The following is a 14,780-nucleotide window of genomic DNA, read 5'->3' on the forward strand; positions in this document are numbered from 1 at the left end:
AGGCAGGCAGGGGTCGATAATCCAGAGTAGAGAGGCCAAGGTACAGGACCTCAGGCAGGCCCAGGGACAGGTCAGGCAGAGGTCGGAAATCCAGAGTAGCGAGGCCAAGGTACAGGACCTCAGGCAGGCCCAGGGACAGGTCAGGCAGAGGTCGGTAATCCAGAGTAGTGGGGCAAAGGTACAGGACCTCAGGCAGGGCCAGGGACAGGTCAGGCAGAGGTTGGTAATTCAGAGTAGGGGCAAAGGCACAGGACGGCAGGCAGGCTCAGAGTCAGAACAGGCAAGGGTCAAAATCAGGAGGGTGAGAAAAAAATAGGCTGCGGAAAAGCAGGAGCTGAGACAAACCGCAGGTTGACTTGAACAAACAAGACGAACTGGCAGCAGATAGACAGAAAACACAGGTATAAATACACAGGGGATAATGGGGAAGAAGGGCAACACCTGGAGGCGGGTGGAGACAAGCACAAAGACAGGTGAAACAGATCAGGGTGTGACAAATCTAGCCAATTAACAAATGATTTAACCTCTCTAGGGTATGTGCGTCCCACCTGGCCAACATCCAGTGAGATTGCAGAGCTCCAAATTCAAATACAGAAATACTCATCGTAAAAATTCAGAAAAGATACAACTATTTTACATAGGTTTAAAGATTAACTTCTTGTGAATCCAACCACGGTGTCAGATTTAAAAAGTGCTTTACAGTGAAATCATACCTTACGATTATTTGAGAACATCGCCCAGCAGACAAATCATTACAAACAGTAACCAGTCAAGTAGAAGAGTTACAGTCAGAAGTCAGAAATAGAGATAAAAATGAATCACTTACCTTTGATCTTCATATGTTTGCACTCAGAAGTCATTCATTTATTCAATAAATGTTCCTTTTGTTCGATAAAGTCTGTCTTTATATCTGAAAACCTCCATTTTGTTCGCACATTTTCTTCAGTAATCCACAGGCTCACTTGCTTGATATCCAGAAGCTCTTTCCGGTCAAAAGAGACGGTAGCAGCAACATTAGGTACAAAATAAGTTACAAACAATGTTAACATTTTTTTTTAAAATAGCACAGTTGATTCGGAGCCCGTGAAACGGTAGCCATCCCCTCTGGCGCCATTCTTTCTGTTTCTGGTGTTAGCTAGTTACTGGCTAGCTACATCTTCAGCCAGCATGGGATAACAGGGGGGAAAGGGTGGTTCAAAACTCTGACACAGCTGTCAAGTCAACACATCCATCAGTGCTGCTGTGAACCACATCACAATAGACATTACAAACAGGAGATGTATACAGTATGTAAATAAATTATATCATAAATGCAATTTCAATGTTTGTATTTGTGTATCACCAGAATGCAGTACTATAACGCCCCCTGTCCATAATACTGATCCCCGTCTCCACAGAATCCTGTACTACTGATCTCCCACTCCTCAGACTACTGATATCCCTACTACAAACTACTGATCTCCCTCTCCTCAGACTACTGATATCCCTACTACAATCCACTGATCTCCCTACTACAGACTACTGATATCCCTACTACAGACTACTGATATCCCTACTACAGACTACTGATATCCCTACTACAGACTACTGATATCCCTACTACAGACTACTGATATCCCTACTACAAACTACTGATCTCCCTCTCCTCAGACTACTGATATCCCTACTACAATCCACTGATCTCCCTACTACAGACTACTGATATCCCTACTACAGACTACTGATATCCCTACTACAGACTACTGATATCCCTACTACAGACTACTGATATCCCTACTACAGACTACTGATATCCCTACTACAAACTACTGATCTCCCTCTCCTCAGACTACTGATATCCCTACTACGATCCACTGATCTCCCTACTACAGACTACTGATATCCCTACTACAAACTACTGATCTCCCTCTCCTCAGACTACTGATATCCCTACTACAATCCACTGATCTCTCTACTACAGACTACTGATATCCCTACTACAATCCACTGATCTCTCTACTACAGACTACTGATATCCCTACTACAGACTACTGATATCCCTACTACAGACTACTGATATCCCTACTACAGACTACTGATATCCCTACAACAAACTGCTTATATCCCTACTACAGACTGCTGATATCCCTACTAGACTACTGATATCCCTACTACAGACTACTGATATCCCTACTACAAACTACTGATATCCCTACTACAGACTACTGATATCCCTACTACAAACTACTGATATCCCTACTACAGACTACTGATATCCCTCTCCTCAGACTACTGATATCCCTACTACAGACTACTGATCTCTCAACTGGAGACAACTGATATCCCTACTACAGACTACTGATATCCCTCTCCTCAGACTACTGATCTCCCTACTACAGACTACTGATATCCCTACTACAAACTACTGATATCCCTACTACAAACTACTGATATCCCTACTACAGACTACTGATATCCCTACTACAGACTACTGATATCCCTACTACAGACTACTGATATCCCTCTCCTCAGACTACTGATATCCCTACTACAGACTACTGTTCTCTCTACTACAGACTACTGGTATCCCTACTACAGACTACTGATCTCTCTACTGCAGACAACTGATATCCCTACTGCAGACTACTGATATCCCTCTCCTCAGACTACTGATCTCTCTACTACAGACTACTGATATCCCTACTACAAACTACTGATATCCCTACTACAGACTACTGATCTCCCTACTACAGACTACTGATATCCCTACTACAGACTGCTGATTTCCCTACTACAGACAACTGATATCCCTACTACAGACTAATGATCTCCCTACTACAGACTACTGATCTCTCTACTACAGACTACTGATCTCTCTACTACAGACTACTGATCTCTCTACTACAGACTACTGATCTCCCTACTAGAGACTACTGATATCCCTACTACAGACTACTGATATCCCTACTACAGACTTCTGATATCCCTACTACAGACTACTGTACTGGAAGCCACAGAAACAAAAGAACAGTAAAACGACAGATGGAAAGAAACTAGAAGACAGAGAGAAGTGAAAATACACTGAGGACACACGACCTCCATCCTCCTGTCTCCCTAGAGACACTCTTCCGTCTCCCTAGAGACCCTCTTCCGTCTCCCTAGAGACCCTCTTCCGTCTCCCTGTCCCCCTAGAGAAAGAGAGATAAGAAGAAAGAGAACGAGAAACGTTGGTCCTGCCAACGCACTGCAGAATCTACACTTGCTTACCTCTCACCCCTCCTTTCTTTCTGCCAAATTCCTCCCCAACAGACCTGGTGTGGGCCAAGAGAACTACAAAATGAAAGAACACATGATGGCATAAGAGTGCATCTCTGGAGGAATGAGGGGAGGGAGATGGAGGGTAAGAGAGAGGGATGATGAGGGCCCTGTGTTGTGGTTATGTTGTGTCCTCCTGACTTCTGTCACGCTTCTTTCACTTCACCTCCTAATATTTTCCTTCAAAACGCCTCTCCTCTCTCCCTCTCTGCCCCTTTCTCTTAATCCTTCTCTGGTTTGTGAGGCAGGTAAGCCTCCCATCCTCTTCTCATCTCTCCCTCTCTCTCCATCCTTCTCTGGTTTGTGAGGCAGGTAAGCCTCCCATCCTCTTCTCCTCTCTCCCTCTCTGCCCCTCTCTCTCCATCCTTCTCTGGTTTGTGAGGCAGGTAAGCCTCCCATCCTCTTTTCCTCTCTCCCTCTCTGCCCCTCTCTCTCCATCCTTCTCTGGTTTGTGAGGCAGGTAAGCCTTCTCTCTCGCTCTCTGCCCCTCTACTCCTCTCTCTCCATCCTTCTCTGGTTTGTGAGGCAGGTTAGCCTCCTCTTTCCCTCACTACCTCACTCCCTATCCTCCAGGTTAGGGACACTTCTAACCCTCTGCAGTTCTTATTCTGTAGTGTTCCTCTTTCTAAACTACCTTTCTCCCGCTCTCTCTCTCTTGTTCTTTCAGAAGCAGGTTAGGGACGGACACCTGTCTCTTACTCTCTCTCTTGTTCTTTCACCTCTCTGGTTTCACATGCAGGTTAGGGACGGACACCTGTCTCTCTCTCTCTCTCTTGTTCTTTCAGAAGCAGGTTAGGGACGGACACCTGTCTCTCTCTCCCTCTCTTGTTCTTTCAGAAGCAGGTTAGGGACGGACACCTGTCTCTCACTCTCTCTCTTGTTCTTTCAGAAGCAGGTTAGGGACGGACACCTGTCTCTCTCTCCCTCTCTTGTTCTTTCACCTCTCTGGTTTCACATGCAGGTTAGGGACGGACACCTGTCTCTTACTCTCTCTCTTGTTCTTTCAGAAGCAGGTTAGGGACGGACACCTGTCTCTCTCTCCCTCTCTTGTTCTTTCACCTCTCTGGTTTCACATGCAGGTTAGGGACGGACACCTGTCTCTCACTCTCTCTCTTGTTCTTTCAGAAGCAGGTTAGGGACGGACACCTGTCTCTCACTCTCTCTCTTGTTCTTTCAGAAGCAGGTTAGGGACGGACACCTGTCTCTCACTCTCTCTCTTGTTCTTTCACCTCTCTGGTTTCACATGCAGGTTAGGGACGGACACCTGTCTCTCTCTCCCTCTCTCTCTCTATCGCTCCCTTGTTTTGGAAGCGATACAGCACGGCAAAAGCTTCTTTCACTCTCTTTGTCCTTCTGTATTTCACCATTCACGTCTATCTCACTCCATTTTGTTTCCTCATAGAAAGCAACGTGCAGACAAAGAGAAATGCAGCTGTTGTGCCTCTCCTCTCCCCTTAAACGACCTGCCTTTGAGAGTTCATAGTTTTGATGAACTGCACCAGTTACATTTGAATTAGAGATTAGTGTTTGACCCTGGTTTACCTGTTGCCATGGTAATTATGAAACTGTAATCTACATGGCATGGATGAGTGGAGACAATTCACCCAAGACCAAGGGAGTGGCAAAGGGTGTGTGTGTGTGTGTGTGTGTGTGTGTGTGTGTGTGTGTGTGTGTGTGTGTGTGTGTGTGTGTGTGTGTGTGTGTGTGTGTGTGTGTGTGTGTGTGTGTGTGTGTGTGTGTGTGTGTGTGTGTGCGTGTGTGTGTGTGTGTGACCCTCTCTCAGTCTTCCAGGCTGATAATGAGGCCACAGGGGGCTGAGCCACATACCAACCAGCAGAGACAATGGAGAGAGAGAAAGAGGGAGGTGGAACAGAGGCATACAAAGAGAACTAGAGAATGAGGAGAAGAGCGGTAGAAAGGTAGAAAACAGGAGACTGCAGAAAGGGAGAAGAGAAGGAACAATTCCCAACAGGGTAAACAGGTCGGGGGATTGAATATAGGGGTACAAAAGGAGAGAGATAGGGGTAAAGGTCTCTACTGTTAAAATGAGAGAGAGAGTAGAGCAGCAAGATTTGTGACCTGTTGCCGCAAGAAAAGGGCAACCAGTGAAGAACAAACACCATTGTAAATACAACCCATATTTATGCTTATTTATTTTCCCTTGTGTACTTTAACCATTTTTACATTGTTACAACACTGTGTATATATATATATATATTTATATATTTATTTCACTTTTGTATATTATCTACCTCACTTGCTTTGGCAATGTTAACACGTTTACCATGCCAATAAAGCCACTTGAATTTAATTTAATAGAGAGTAGAGTAGAGATATCTCTACTGTTCAAATGAGAGAGAGTAGAGCGATCTCTACTGTTGAAATGAGAGAGAGAGAGAGGGGGGTATTTCTGATTTTTGTGACACCTATCTTTGGCTGGAAAAATTGCTGTGTGTTTTTTCGACTTGGCGGTGATCTAACATAATCAATCATATGTTGTGCTTTAGCTGTAAAGCATTTTTGAAATCGGAAAACGATGGGTAGATTAACAAGATGTTTATCGTTCATTTGCTGTATTGGACTTGTTAATGTGTGAAAGTTACATATTTAAAATATATATTTTTGAATTTCCCGCTCTGGCTTTTCAGCGGAATGTTGTCGAGGTGTTCCGCTAGTGGAACCCCTGCACTAGAAAGGTCAATGGCTTCAACCTCTACCACATTGTGGATCAGATCTCAGAGGGTTTTCTTTAATGGAAGCTTATTTAACATCAAACATGTACAGTTTGGTGGACCATAGGGCAGCTCTCCAGGCCCTCTACTAATTTATATTTTTAACAATGACCTGCCTTTGGCATTAAACAAATGTCACGTGCTGACCATAGAGAGCATGTCACGCCTTGGTCTTAGTATTTTGTGTTTTCTTTAATTATTTGTTCAGGCCAGGGTGTGACATGGGGTTATTGTATTGTCGTATTGGGGTTTTTGTAGGCATTGGGATTGTGGTTGATTAGGGGTGTGTCTAGTATAGGCTTGGCTGCCTGAGGCGGTTCTCAATCAGAGTCAGGTGATTCTTGTTGTCTCTGATGGGGAACCGTATTTAGGTAACCTGGGTTTCACTTTGGATTTCGTGGGTGATTGTTCCTGTCTCTGTTTAGTTTCACCAGATAGGCTGTATTAGGTTTTTACGTCCGTTTGTTGTTTTGCTTTTGTATTAAGTTATTTCATGTATCGCTCTTCGTTCATTAAAGACATGAGTAACCACCACGCTGCATTTCGGTCCGACTCTCGTTCTACAAACGAAGAACGCCGTTACAGAATCACCCACCACACACGGACCGAGTGGCGTGGTTACAGGCAGCGACAGCATGAGCAGCGAAAGGAGGATGAATTATTCGGAGAATGGACATGGGAAGACGTGTTGGATGGCAAAGGTTGTTACACTTGGGAGGAGATACTGGCCGGAAGAGATCGCCTCCTATGGGAACAGGTGGAGGCACTTAGGAGAGCAGAGGCAGCAGGAGATAGGAGCCGACGATACGAGGGAACACGGTTGGCAAGGAAGCCCGAAAAGCAGCCCCAAAAAAATTATTGGGGGGGGGCTTCCAGGGAGTATGGCTATACCATGTAGGAGACCTGCGCAAACTCCCTGTGCTTACCGGGGGGCTAGAGAGACCGGGCAGGCACCGTGTTATGCTATGGAGCGCACAGTGTTTCCAGTGCGGGTGCATAGCCCGGTGCGGTTCACACCAGCCCTTCGTATTGGCCGGGCTAGAGTGGGCATGGAGCCAGGTAAGGTTGGGCAGGCTCGGTGCTCCAGTGCGCCTGCAGGGTCCGGTCTATCCAGAGCCACCTCCACACACCAGTCCTCCGGTAGCAGCTCCCCGCACCAGGCTTCCTGTGCGTGTCCTCGCTCCAGTATCACCAGTGCCAGCACCACGCATCAGGCCTACAGTGCGCCTCGCCTCTCCTGTGCTGTCCGAGTCTCCTGTTTGTTCAGGGCTATCAGAGCCTTCCTTCCCTCCTGCGCTGTCGGAGTCTCCTGCCTGTTCAGCTCTATCAGAGCCTTCCTCCTCTACAGCGCTGCCGGAGCTTCCTGCCTGTTCGGAGCAGCCTGAGCTGCCAGTCTGCATGAAGCAGCCAGAGATGGCAGTCTGCATGAAGCAGCCAGAGCTGTCAGTCTACAAAGAGCTGCCAGTCTGCAAGGAGCTGTCAGTCTGCAAGGAGCTGTCAGTCTGCAAGGAGCTGCCAGTCTACAGGGTGCTGTCAGCCTGCATGGAGCAGTCAGAGCTGTCAGTCTGCATAAAGCAGCCAGAGCTGTCAGTCTGTATGAAGCAGTCAGAGCTGTCAGCCTGCATGGAGCAGTCAGAGCTGTCAGTCAGTCTGTATGAAGCAGCCAGAGCTGTCAGTCTGCATGAAGCAGCCAGAGCTGTCAGTCTGCATGAAGCAGCCAGAGCTGTCAGTCGGTATGAAGCAGCCAGAGCTCTTAGTCTGCAAGAAGCAGCCAGAGCTGTCAGTCTGCAAAGAGCTACCAGTCTGCAAGGAGCTGTCAGTCTGCAAGGAGCTGTCAGTCTGCAAGGAGCTGTCAGCTTGCATGGAGCAGCCAGAGCTGCCAGTCTGCAAGGAGCTACCAGTCTGCATAGAGCAGCTAGATCCGCCAGTCAGCCATGATCTTCTAGATCTGCCAGTCAACCAGATTCTTCCAGATCTACCAGTCAACCAGTCTCTTCCAGATCTGCCAGTCTGCATAGAGCGGCTAGATCTGCCAGTCAACCAGAATCTTCCAGATCTGCTAGTCAACCAGAATCTTCCAGATCCGCCAGCCAGCCAGGATCTACCGGAGCCTACTACCTGCCTGAGCTTCATCTCAGTACTGGGCTTCCTCTCAGTACTGGGCTTTCTCTCAGTACTGAGCTTCCCCTCAGTTCCGGGCTGCCCCTCAGTCCCGAGCTGCCCCTCAGTCCTGAGCTGCCCCTCAGTCCCGAGCTGCCTCAGTCCCGAGCTGCCCCTCAGTCCCGAGCTGCCCCTCAGTCACGAGCTGCTCCTCAGTTCAGTGGGGTTCTGGGTGAGGACTATTAGGCCATGGTCGGAGGCGAGGGTGGATTATCCCAGGACGCGAAGGGGAGGAACTAGGACATTAATGGAGTGGGGTCCACGTCCCGAGCCGGAACCGCCACCATGGACAAACGCCCACCCGGACCTTCCCTATGGCTTTGAGGTGCGTCCGGGAGTCCGCACCTTAGGGGGGTGTTCTGTCACGCCTTGGTCTTAGTATTTTGTGTTTTCTTTAATTATTTGTTCAGGCCAGGGTGTGACATGGGGTTATTGTATTGTCGTATTGGGGTTTTTGTAGGCATTGGGATTGTGGTTGATTAGGGGTGTGTCTAGTATAGGCTTGGCTGCCTGAGGCAGTTCTCAATCAGAGTCAGGTGATTCTTGTTGTCTCTGATGGGGAACCGTATTTAGGTAACCTGGGTTTCACTTTGGATTTCGTGGGTGATTGTTCCTGTCTCTGTGTAGTTTCACCAGATGAGACATGAGTAACCACCACGCTGCATTTCGGTCCGACTCTCGTTCTACAAACGAAGAACGCCGTTACAGAGCATTTATTTTCTATGGTTGAGTAGATCAGGGCGTGACTAGGGGTTGTTCTAGTTTATATTTTCTATGTGGGGTTCTAGGTTTGTTTTCTATGTTGGTATGATTTCCAATTAGAGACAGCTGGTAATCATTGTCTCTAATTGGGGATCATACTTAAGTAGCATGTTTACCACCTGTAGGTTATGAGGTATTGTTTATGTTTAGTTGCCTGTTGTCGTTAATTCTTTATTGTTTTTGGTTTTCTAAGTTTCACTTTCTAATAAAATATATGGAACTCTACGTAAGCTGCGCCTTGGTCCGACCATCATTACGAACAACGTGACATGTATGCTGATGATTCAATCATGTACGCATCAGCAACCACAGTTAATGAACTCACCGAAACCCTTAACAAAGTGTTGCAGTCTGTTTTGGAATGGGTGGCCAGTAAACATGAACATCTAAAACTAAGAGCATTGTATCTGGTTAATGAATGGTGGGGCTGTTGATCAAGTTGAGGAGACTAAATTACTTGGCGTTACCTTAGATTGTAAACTGTCATGGTCAAAACATATAGATTCAATGGTTGTAAAGATGGGGAGAGGTCTGTCCGTAATAAAGAGATGCTCTGCTTTTTTGACACCACACTCCACAAAGCAAGTCATGCAGGCTCTAGTTTTATTTTATCTTGATTACTGTCCAGTCATATGATCAAGTGCTGCAAAGAAGGACCTAGTTAAGCTGCAGCTGGCCCAGCACAGAACATCTAGCACTTCATTAGTATTAAAACTATGCATGCCAGTCTCTGTTGGCTAAGAGTTGAGGAAAGAGTTGAGGAAACACTGTCAATTCATGTTTTTACAAGAAACATTAATGTGTTGGAAATTCCAAATGGTTTGCATAGTCAACTTACACACAGCACTAACACGCACACTTCCCCCACCAGACATGCCACCAGGGGTCTTTTCACTGTCCCCAGATCCAGAACAAATTCAAGGAAACAGATGGAACTTCCTTCCATCTCATATACAGTATTATACAGAGACATGAGTTCATGGAACTCCCTTCCATCTTATATACAGATTTATACAGAGACATGAGTTCATGGAACTCCCTCCCATCTTATATACAGTATTATACAGAGACATGAGTTCATGGAACTCCCTCCCATCTTATATACAGTATTATACAGAGACATGAGTTCATGGAACTCCCTTCCATCTTATATACAGTCTTATACAGAGACATGAGTTCATGGAACTCCCTTCCATCTTATATACAGTATTATACAGAGACATGAGTTCATGGAACTCCCTTCCATCTTATATACAGTATTATACAGAGACATGAGTTCATGGAACTCCCTTCCATCTTATATACAGTATTATACAGAGACATGAGTTCATGGAACTCCCTTCCATCTTATATAGTGTAAGTGAACAGCAAACCTGGTTTCAATAAACAAATAAAGCAACACCTCACGGTATAACACCAGTCTCATTCGCTGTCCCTCTCTCTCAGTCTCTCTCTCAGAGAGGTTTTCTTCTAAGGTATTTAGGGTGCTTTACATTCTCTCTCTCTCTCTCTCTCTCTGCTTTACAGTCTCTCTCTCTCTCTCTCTCTCTCGCTCTCTCTCAGAGGGGTTTTCTTCTAAGGTATTTAGGGTGCTTTACAGTCTCTCTCTCTCTCTCTCTCTCTCTCTCTCTCTCTCTCTCTCTCTCTCTCTCTCTCTCTCTCTCTCTCTCGCTCTCTCTCTCAGATGGGTTTTCTTCTGAGGAATTTAGGGTGCTTTACAGTCTCTCTCTCTCTCTCTCTCTCTCTCTCTCTCTCTCTCTCTCTCTCTCTCTCTCTCTCACTCACAGAGGGGTTTTCTTCTATGGTATTTGGGGTGCTTTACAGTCTCTCTCTCTCTCTCTCTCTCTCTCTCTCTCTCTCTCTCTCTCTCTCTCTCTCTCTCTCTCTCTCTCTCTCACAGAGGGGTTTTCTTCTAAGGTATTTAGGGTGCTTTACAGTCTCTCTCTCTCTCTCTCTCTCTCTCTCTCTCTCTCTCTCTCTCTCTCTCACAGAGGGTTTTCTTCTAAGGTATTTAGGGTGCTTTACAGTCTCTCTCTCTCTCTCTCTCTCTCTGAGAGGTTTTCTTCTAAGGTATTTAGGGTGCTTTACAGTCTCTCTCTCTCTCTCTCTCTCTCTCTCTCTCTCTCTCTCTCTCTCTCTCTCACAGAGGGTTTTCTTCTAAGGTATTTAGGGTGCTTTACAGTCTCTCTCTCTCTCTCTCTCTCTCTCTCTCTCTCTCTCTCTCTCTCTCTCTCTCAGAGAGGTTTTCTTCTAAGGTATTTAGGGTGATTTTACAGTCTCTCTCTCTCTCTCTCTCTCTCTCTATATATCTCTCTCAGAGAGGTTTTCTTCTAAGGTATTTAGGGTGCTTTACAGTCTCTAAATGAAAACCTTTCCAAGAATGTTATTAAGGGAAGGTTCCCTGAGTCCTTCCTCTCACTGTGAGTCCTCATCAGACCTCTTTTTACGCACGCACGCACACACACACACACCAGAGCCAGGAAGAGTTGAAGAGTGGGTTGTATTGATTTTCCTCTTTGGGAGTTCTGGGGCTTATCGGCCCTATACGGGTGTGCTACCTGTTCAGAGTGAGTCACACACACACACACACACACACACACACACACACACACACACACACACACACACACACACACACACACACACACACACACACACACACACACACACACACACACACACACACATACACACACACACGCACACACACACACACACAGATTACAGGCAGCAGACATCAATAACCTGGCTTTTTTACACACACCTGAAGTTCTTCACTCACAACTTCCAGTAAACTTGTGAGTTCACTTAAGTATCACCCTGGCTGGACGGTGACCGGTGGTCACTCATTCTGATGCTGTATAACTTTACTGCCACCTTCCATTGACATCCAGAGCAGTCTCAGTATATGGTGACATCAGATTGTTGATCAGAGTAATTGATCAGAGGTTATTATTCTGAGATGGAGGAGAGGGTTGGAGGGATGTAGGGATGTAGGGAGGGAGAGGAGAGGGTTGGAGGGATGGAGGGAGGGAGAGGAGAGGGTTGGAGGGATGGAGGGAGGGAGAGGAGAGGGATGGAGGGATTTAGGGAGGGAGAGGAGAGGGTTGGAGGGATGGGGGAGGGGAGAGGGTTGGAGGGATGGAGGGAGGGAGGGAGGGGAGAGGGTTGGAGGGATGGAGGGAGGGAGAGGAGAGGGTTGGAGGGATGGAGGGAGGGAGAGGAGAGGGTTGGAGGGATGGAGGGAGGGAGAGGAGAGGGTTGGGGGATGGAGGGAGGGAGAGGAGAGGGTTGGAGGGATGGAGGGAGAGGAGAGGGTTGGAGGGATGGAGGGAGAGGGTTGGAGGGATGGAGGGAGTGAGAGGAGAGGGTTGGAGGGATGGAGGGAGTGAGAGGAGAGGGTTGGAGGGATGGAGGGAGGGAGAGGAGAGTGTTGGGGGGATGGAGGGAGGGAGAGGAGAGGGTTGGAGGGATGGAGGGAGAGGAGAGGGTTGGAGGGATGTAGGGATGGAGGGAGGGAGAGATGACTAGGCCACAGGATATAAGATAAACAGAGTAGCAGCAGCTTGTATGTGAGTGGGTGTGTAGAGTCAGTATACATGTATTTTGTTTGTACAGGCTTCATCAACATGAGAATGATGCTAACACAACTCACTGGCGTACTACTGTCTTTTGCTTGCTGTTCTGTTGGGCTATAAACATGGTAGTCGACATACACTACAGTAACAGTAGCATTGTCATTAAATGGCATGACCAAGCCCTCTTGGCCATGGGAAGAAAACGTTTATCAGTCAAAGGCAGAGGGAGCCTCACAGAATAACGACATGATTTCACATGTCAAATTTCATGTGAATCACTTCACATGATCACGTTTTCACATGGAGTTTCATGTTGTCACACTAACTTCAAGTGATCACATGGTTGCATGTGGTTTAGCGTATTGTGGGATTCCTTACTCTGCTAGTACTTCAGAGAGAAAGAAAAGGAGGGAAGGAAAGAGGGAAAAATATAATTTATAGAATGAATCACCTTGAGTGCAGTGGACCACACGTATCTCTGTCTCTTTCACTCTCTATCTCTTTCCTTGTCTTTCCTTGTCTTTCCCTCTCTTTCCTTCTCTTTCCTTCTCTTTCCTTCTCTTTCCCTCTCTTTCCCTCCCTTCCCTCTCTTTCCTTCTCTTTTATTCTCTTTCCTTGTCTTTCCCTCTCTTTCCCTCTCTATCTCTTTCCTTGTCTTTCCCTCTCTTTCCTTCTCTTTCACTCTCTTTCCCTCTCTTTCCCTCTCTTTCCCTCTCTTTCCTTCTCTTTCCCTCTCTTTCCCTCTCTTTCCTTCTCTTTCCCTCTCTTTCCTTCTCTATCCTTCTATTTCCCCCTCTTTCCTTCTCTTTGCTTCTCTTTCCTTCTCTTTCCCTCTCTGTCCTTCTCTTTCCTTCTCTTTCCTCCTCCTTCCCTCTCTTTCCCTCCCTTCCCTCTCGTTCCTTCTCTTTTCTTCTCTTTCCTTGTCTTTCCCTCTCTTTCCCTCTCTATCTCTTCTCTTGTCTTTCCCTCTCTTTCCTTCTCTTTCCCTCTCTTTCCCTCTCTTTCCTTTTCTTTCCTTCTCTTTCCTTCTCTTTCCCTCTCTTTCCTTCTCTTTCCCTCTCTTTCCTTCTCTTTCCTTCTCTTTCCCTCTCTTTCCTTCTCTTTGCTTCTCATTCCGTCTCTTTCCCTCTCTTTCCCTCCCTTTCCTTCTATTTCCCCCTCTTTCCCTCTCTTTCCTTCTCTTTCTCTTTCTTTCCTTCTCTATCCTTCTCTTTCCCTCTCTTTCCCTCTCTTTCCTTCTCTTTCCCTCTCTTTCCTTCTCTTTCCCTCTCTTTCCTTCTCTTTCTCTTTCTTTCCTTCTCTATCCTTCTCTTTCCATCTATTTCCCTCTCTTTCCTTCTCTTTCCCTCTCTTTCCTTCTCTTTCCCTTTATTTCCTTCTCTTTCCTTCTCTTTCCTTCTCTTTCTCTCTCTTTCCTTCTGTTGCTCTGTCTCTTTCCCTCTCTTTATCACTTTCCTTCTCTTTCCCTCTCTTTCCTTCTCCCTCTCTTTCCTTATCTTGGCCTCTCCTTCTCTTGGCCTCTCTTTCCTTCTCTTCGCCTCTCTTTCTCTCTCATTCCTTCTGTTGCTCTGTCTCTTTCCCTCTCTTTGTCACTTTCCTTCTCTTTCCCCCTCTTTCCTTCTCTATCCTTCTCTTTCCCCCTCTTGTCCTCTCTTACCTTCTTTTTCCTCTCCCTCTCTTTCCTTCTCTTGGCCTCTCCTTCTCTTGGTCTCTCTTTCTCTCTCTTTCCTTCTGTTGCTCTGTCTCTTTCCCTCTCTTTACCCCTTTCCTCTCTGTCCTTCTCTTTCCTTCTCTGCCTCTTTTCCCCTCTTGTCCTCTCTTACCTTATCTTTCCTCTCTATATCTTTCCTTCTCTTGGCCTCTCCTTCTCTTGGTCTCTCTTTCTCTCTCTTTCCTTCTGTTGCTCTGTCTCTTTCCCTCTCTTTACCCCTTTCCTCTCTGTCCTTCTCTTTCCTTCTCTGCCTCTTTTCCCCTCTTGTCCTCTCTTTCCTTCGCTTTCCTCTCTATATCTTTCCTTCTCTTGGCCTCTCCTTCTCTTGGCCTCTCTTTCCTTCTCTTTCTCTTTCTTTCCTTCTCTATCCTTCTCTTTCCCTCTCTTTCATTCTCTTTCCCTCTCTTTCCTTATCTTTCTCTTTCTTTCCTTCTCTATCCTTCTCTTTCCCTCTCTTTCCCTCTCTTTCCTTCTCTTTCCCTCTCTTTCCTTCTCTTTCCCTTTCTTTCCTTCTCTTTCCTTCTCTTTCTCTCTCTTTTCTTC

This window comes from Oncorhynchus keta, chromosome 3 (genome assembly GCF_023373465.1).
Source record: "Oncorhynchus keta strain PuntledgeMale-10-30-2019 chromosome 3, Oket_V2, whole genome shotgun sequence".
In the NCBI taxonomy this organism is placed as follows: domain Eukaryota; kingdom Metazoa; phylum Chordata; class Actinopteri; order Salmoniformes; family Salmonidae; genus Oncorhynchus; species Oncorhynchus keta.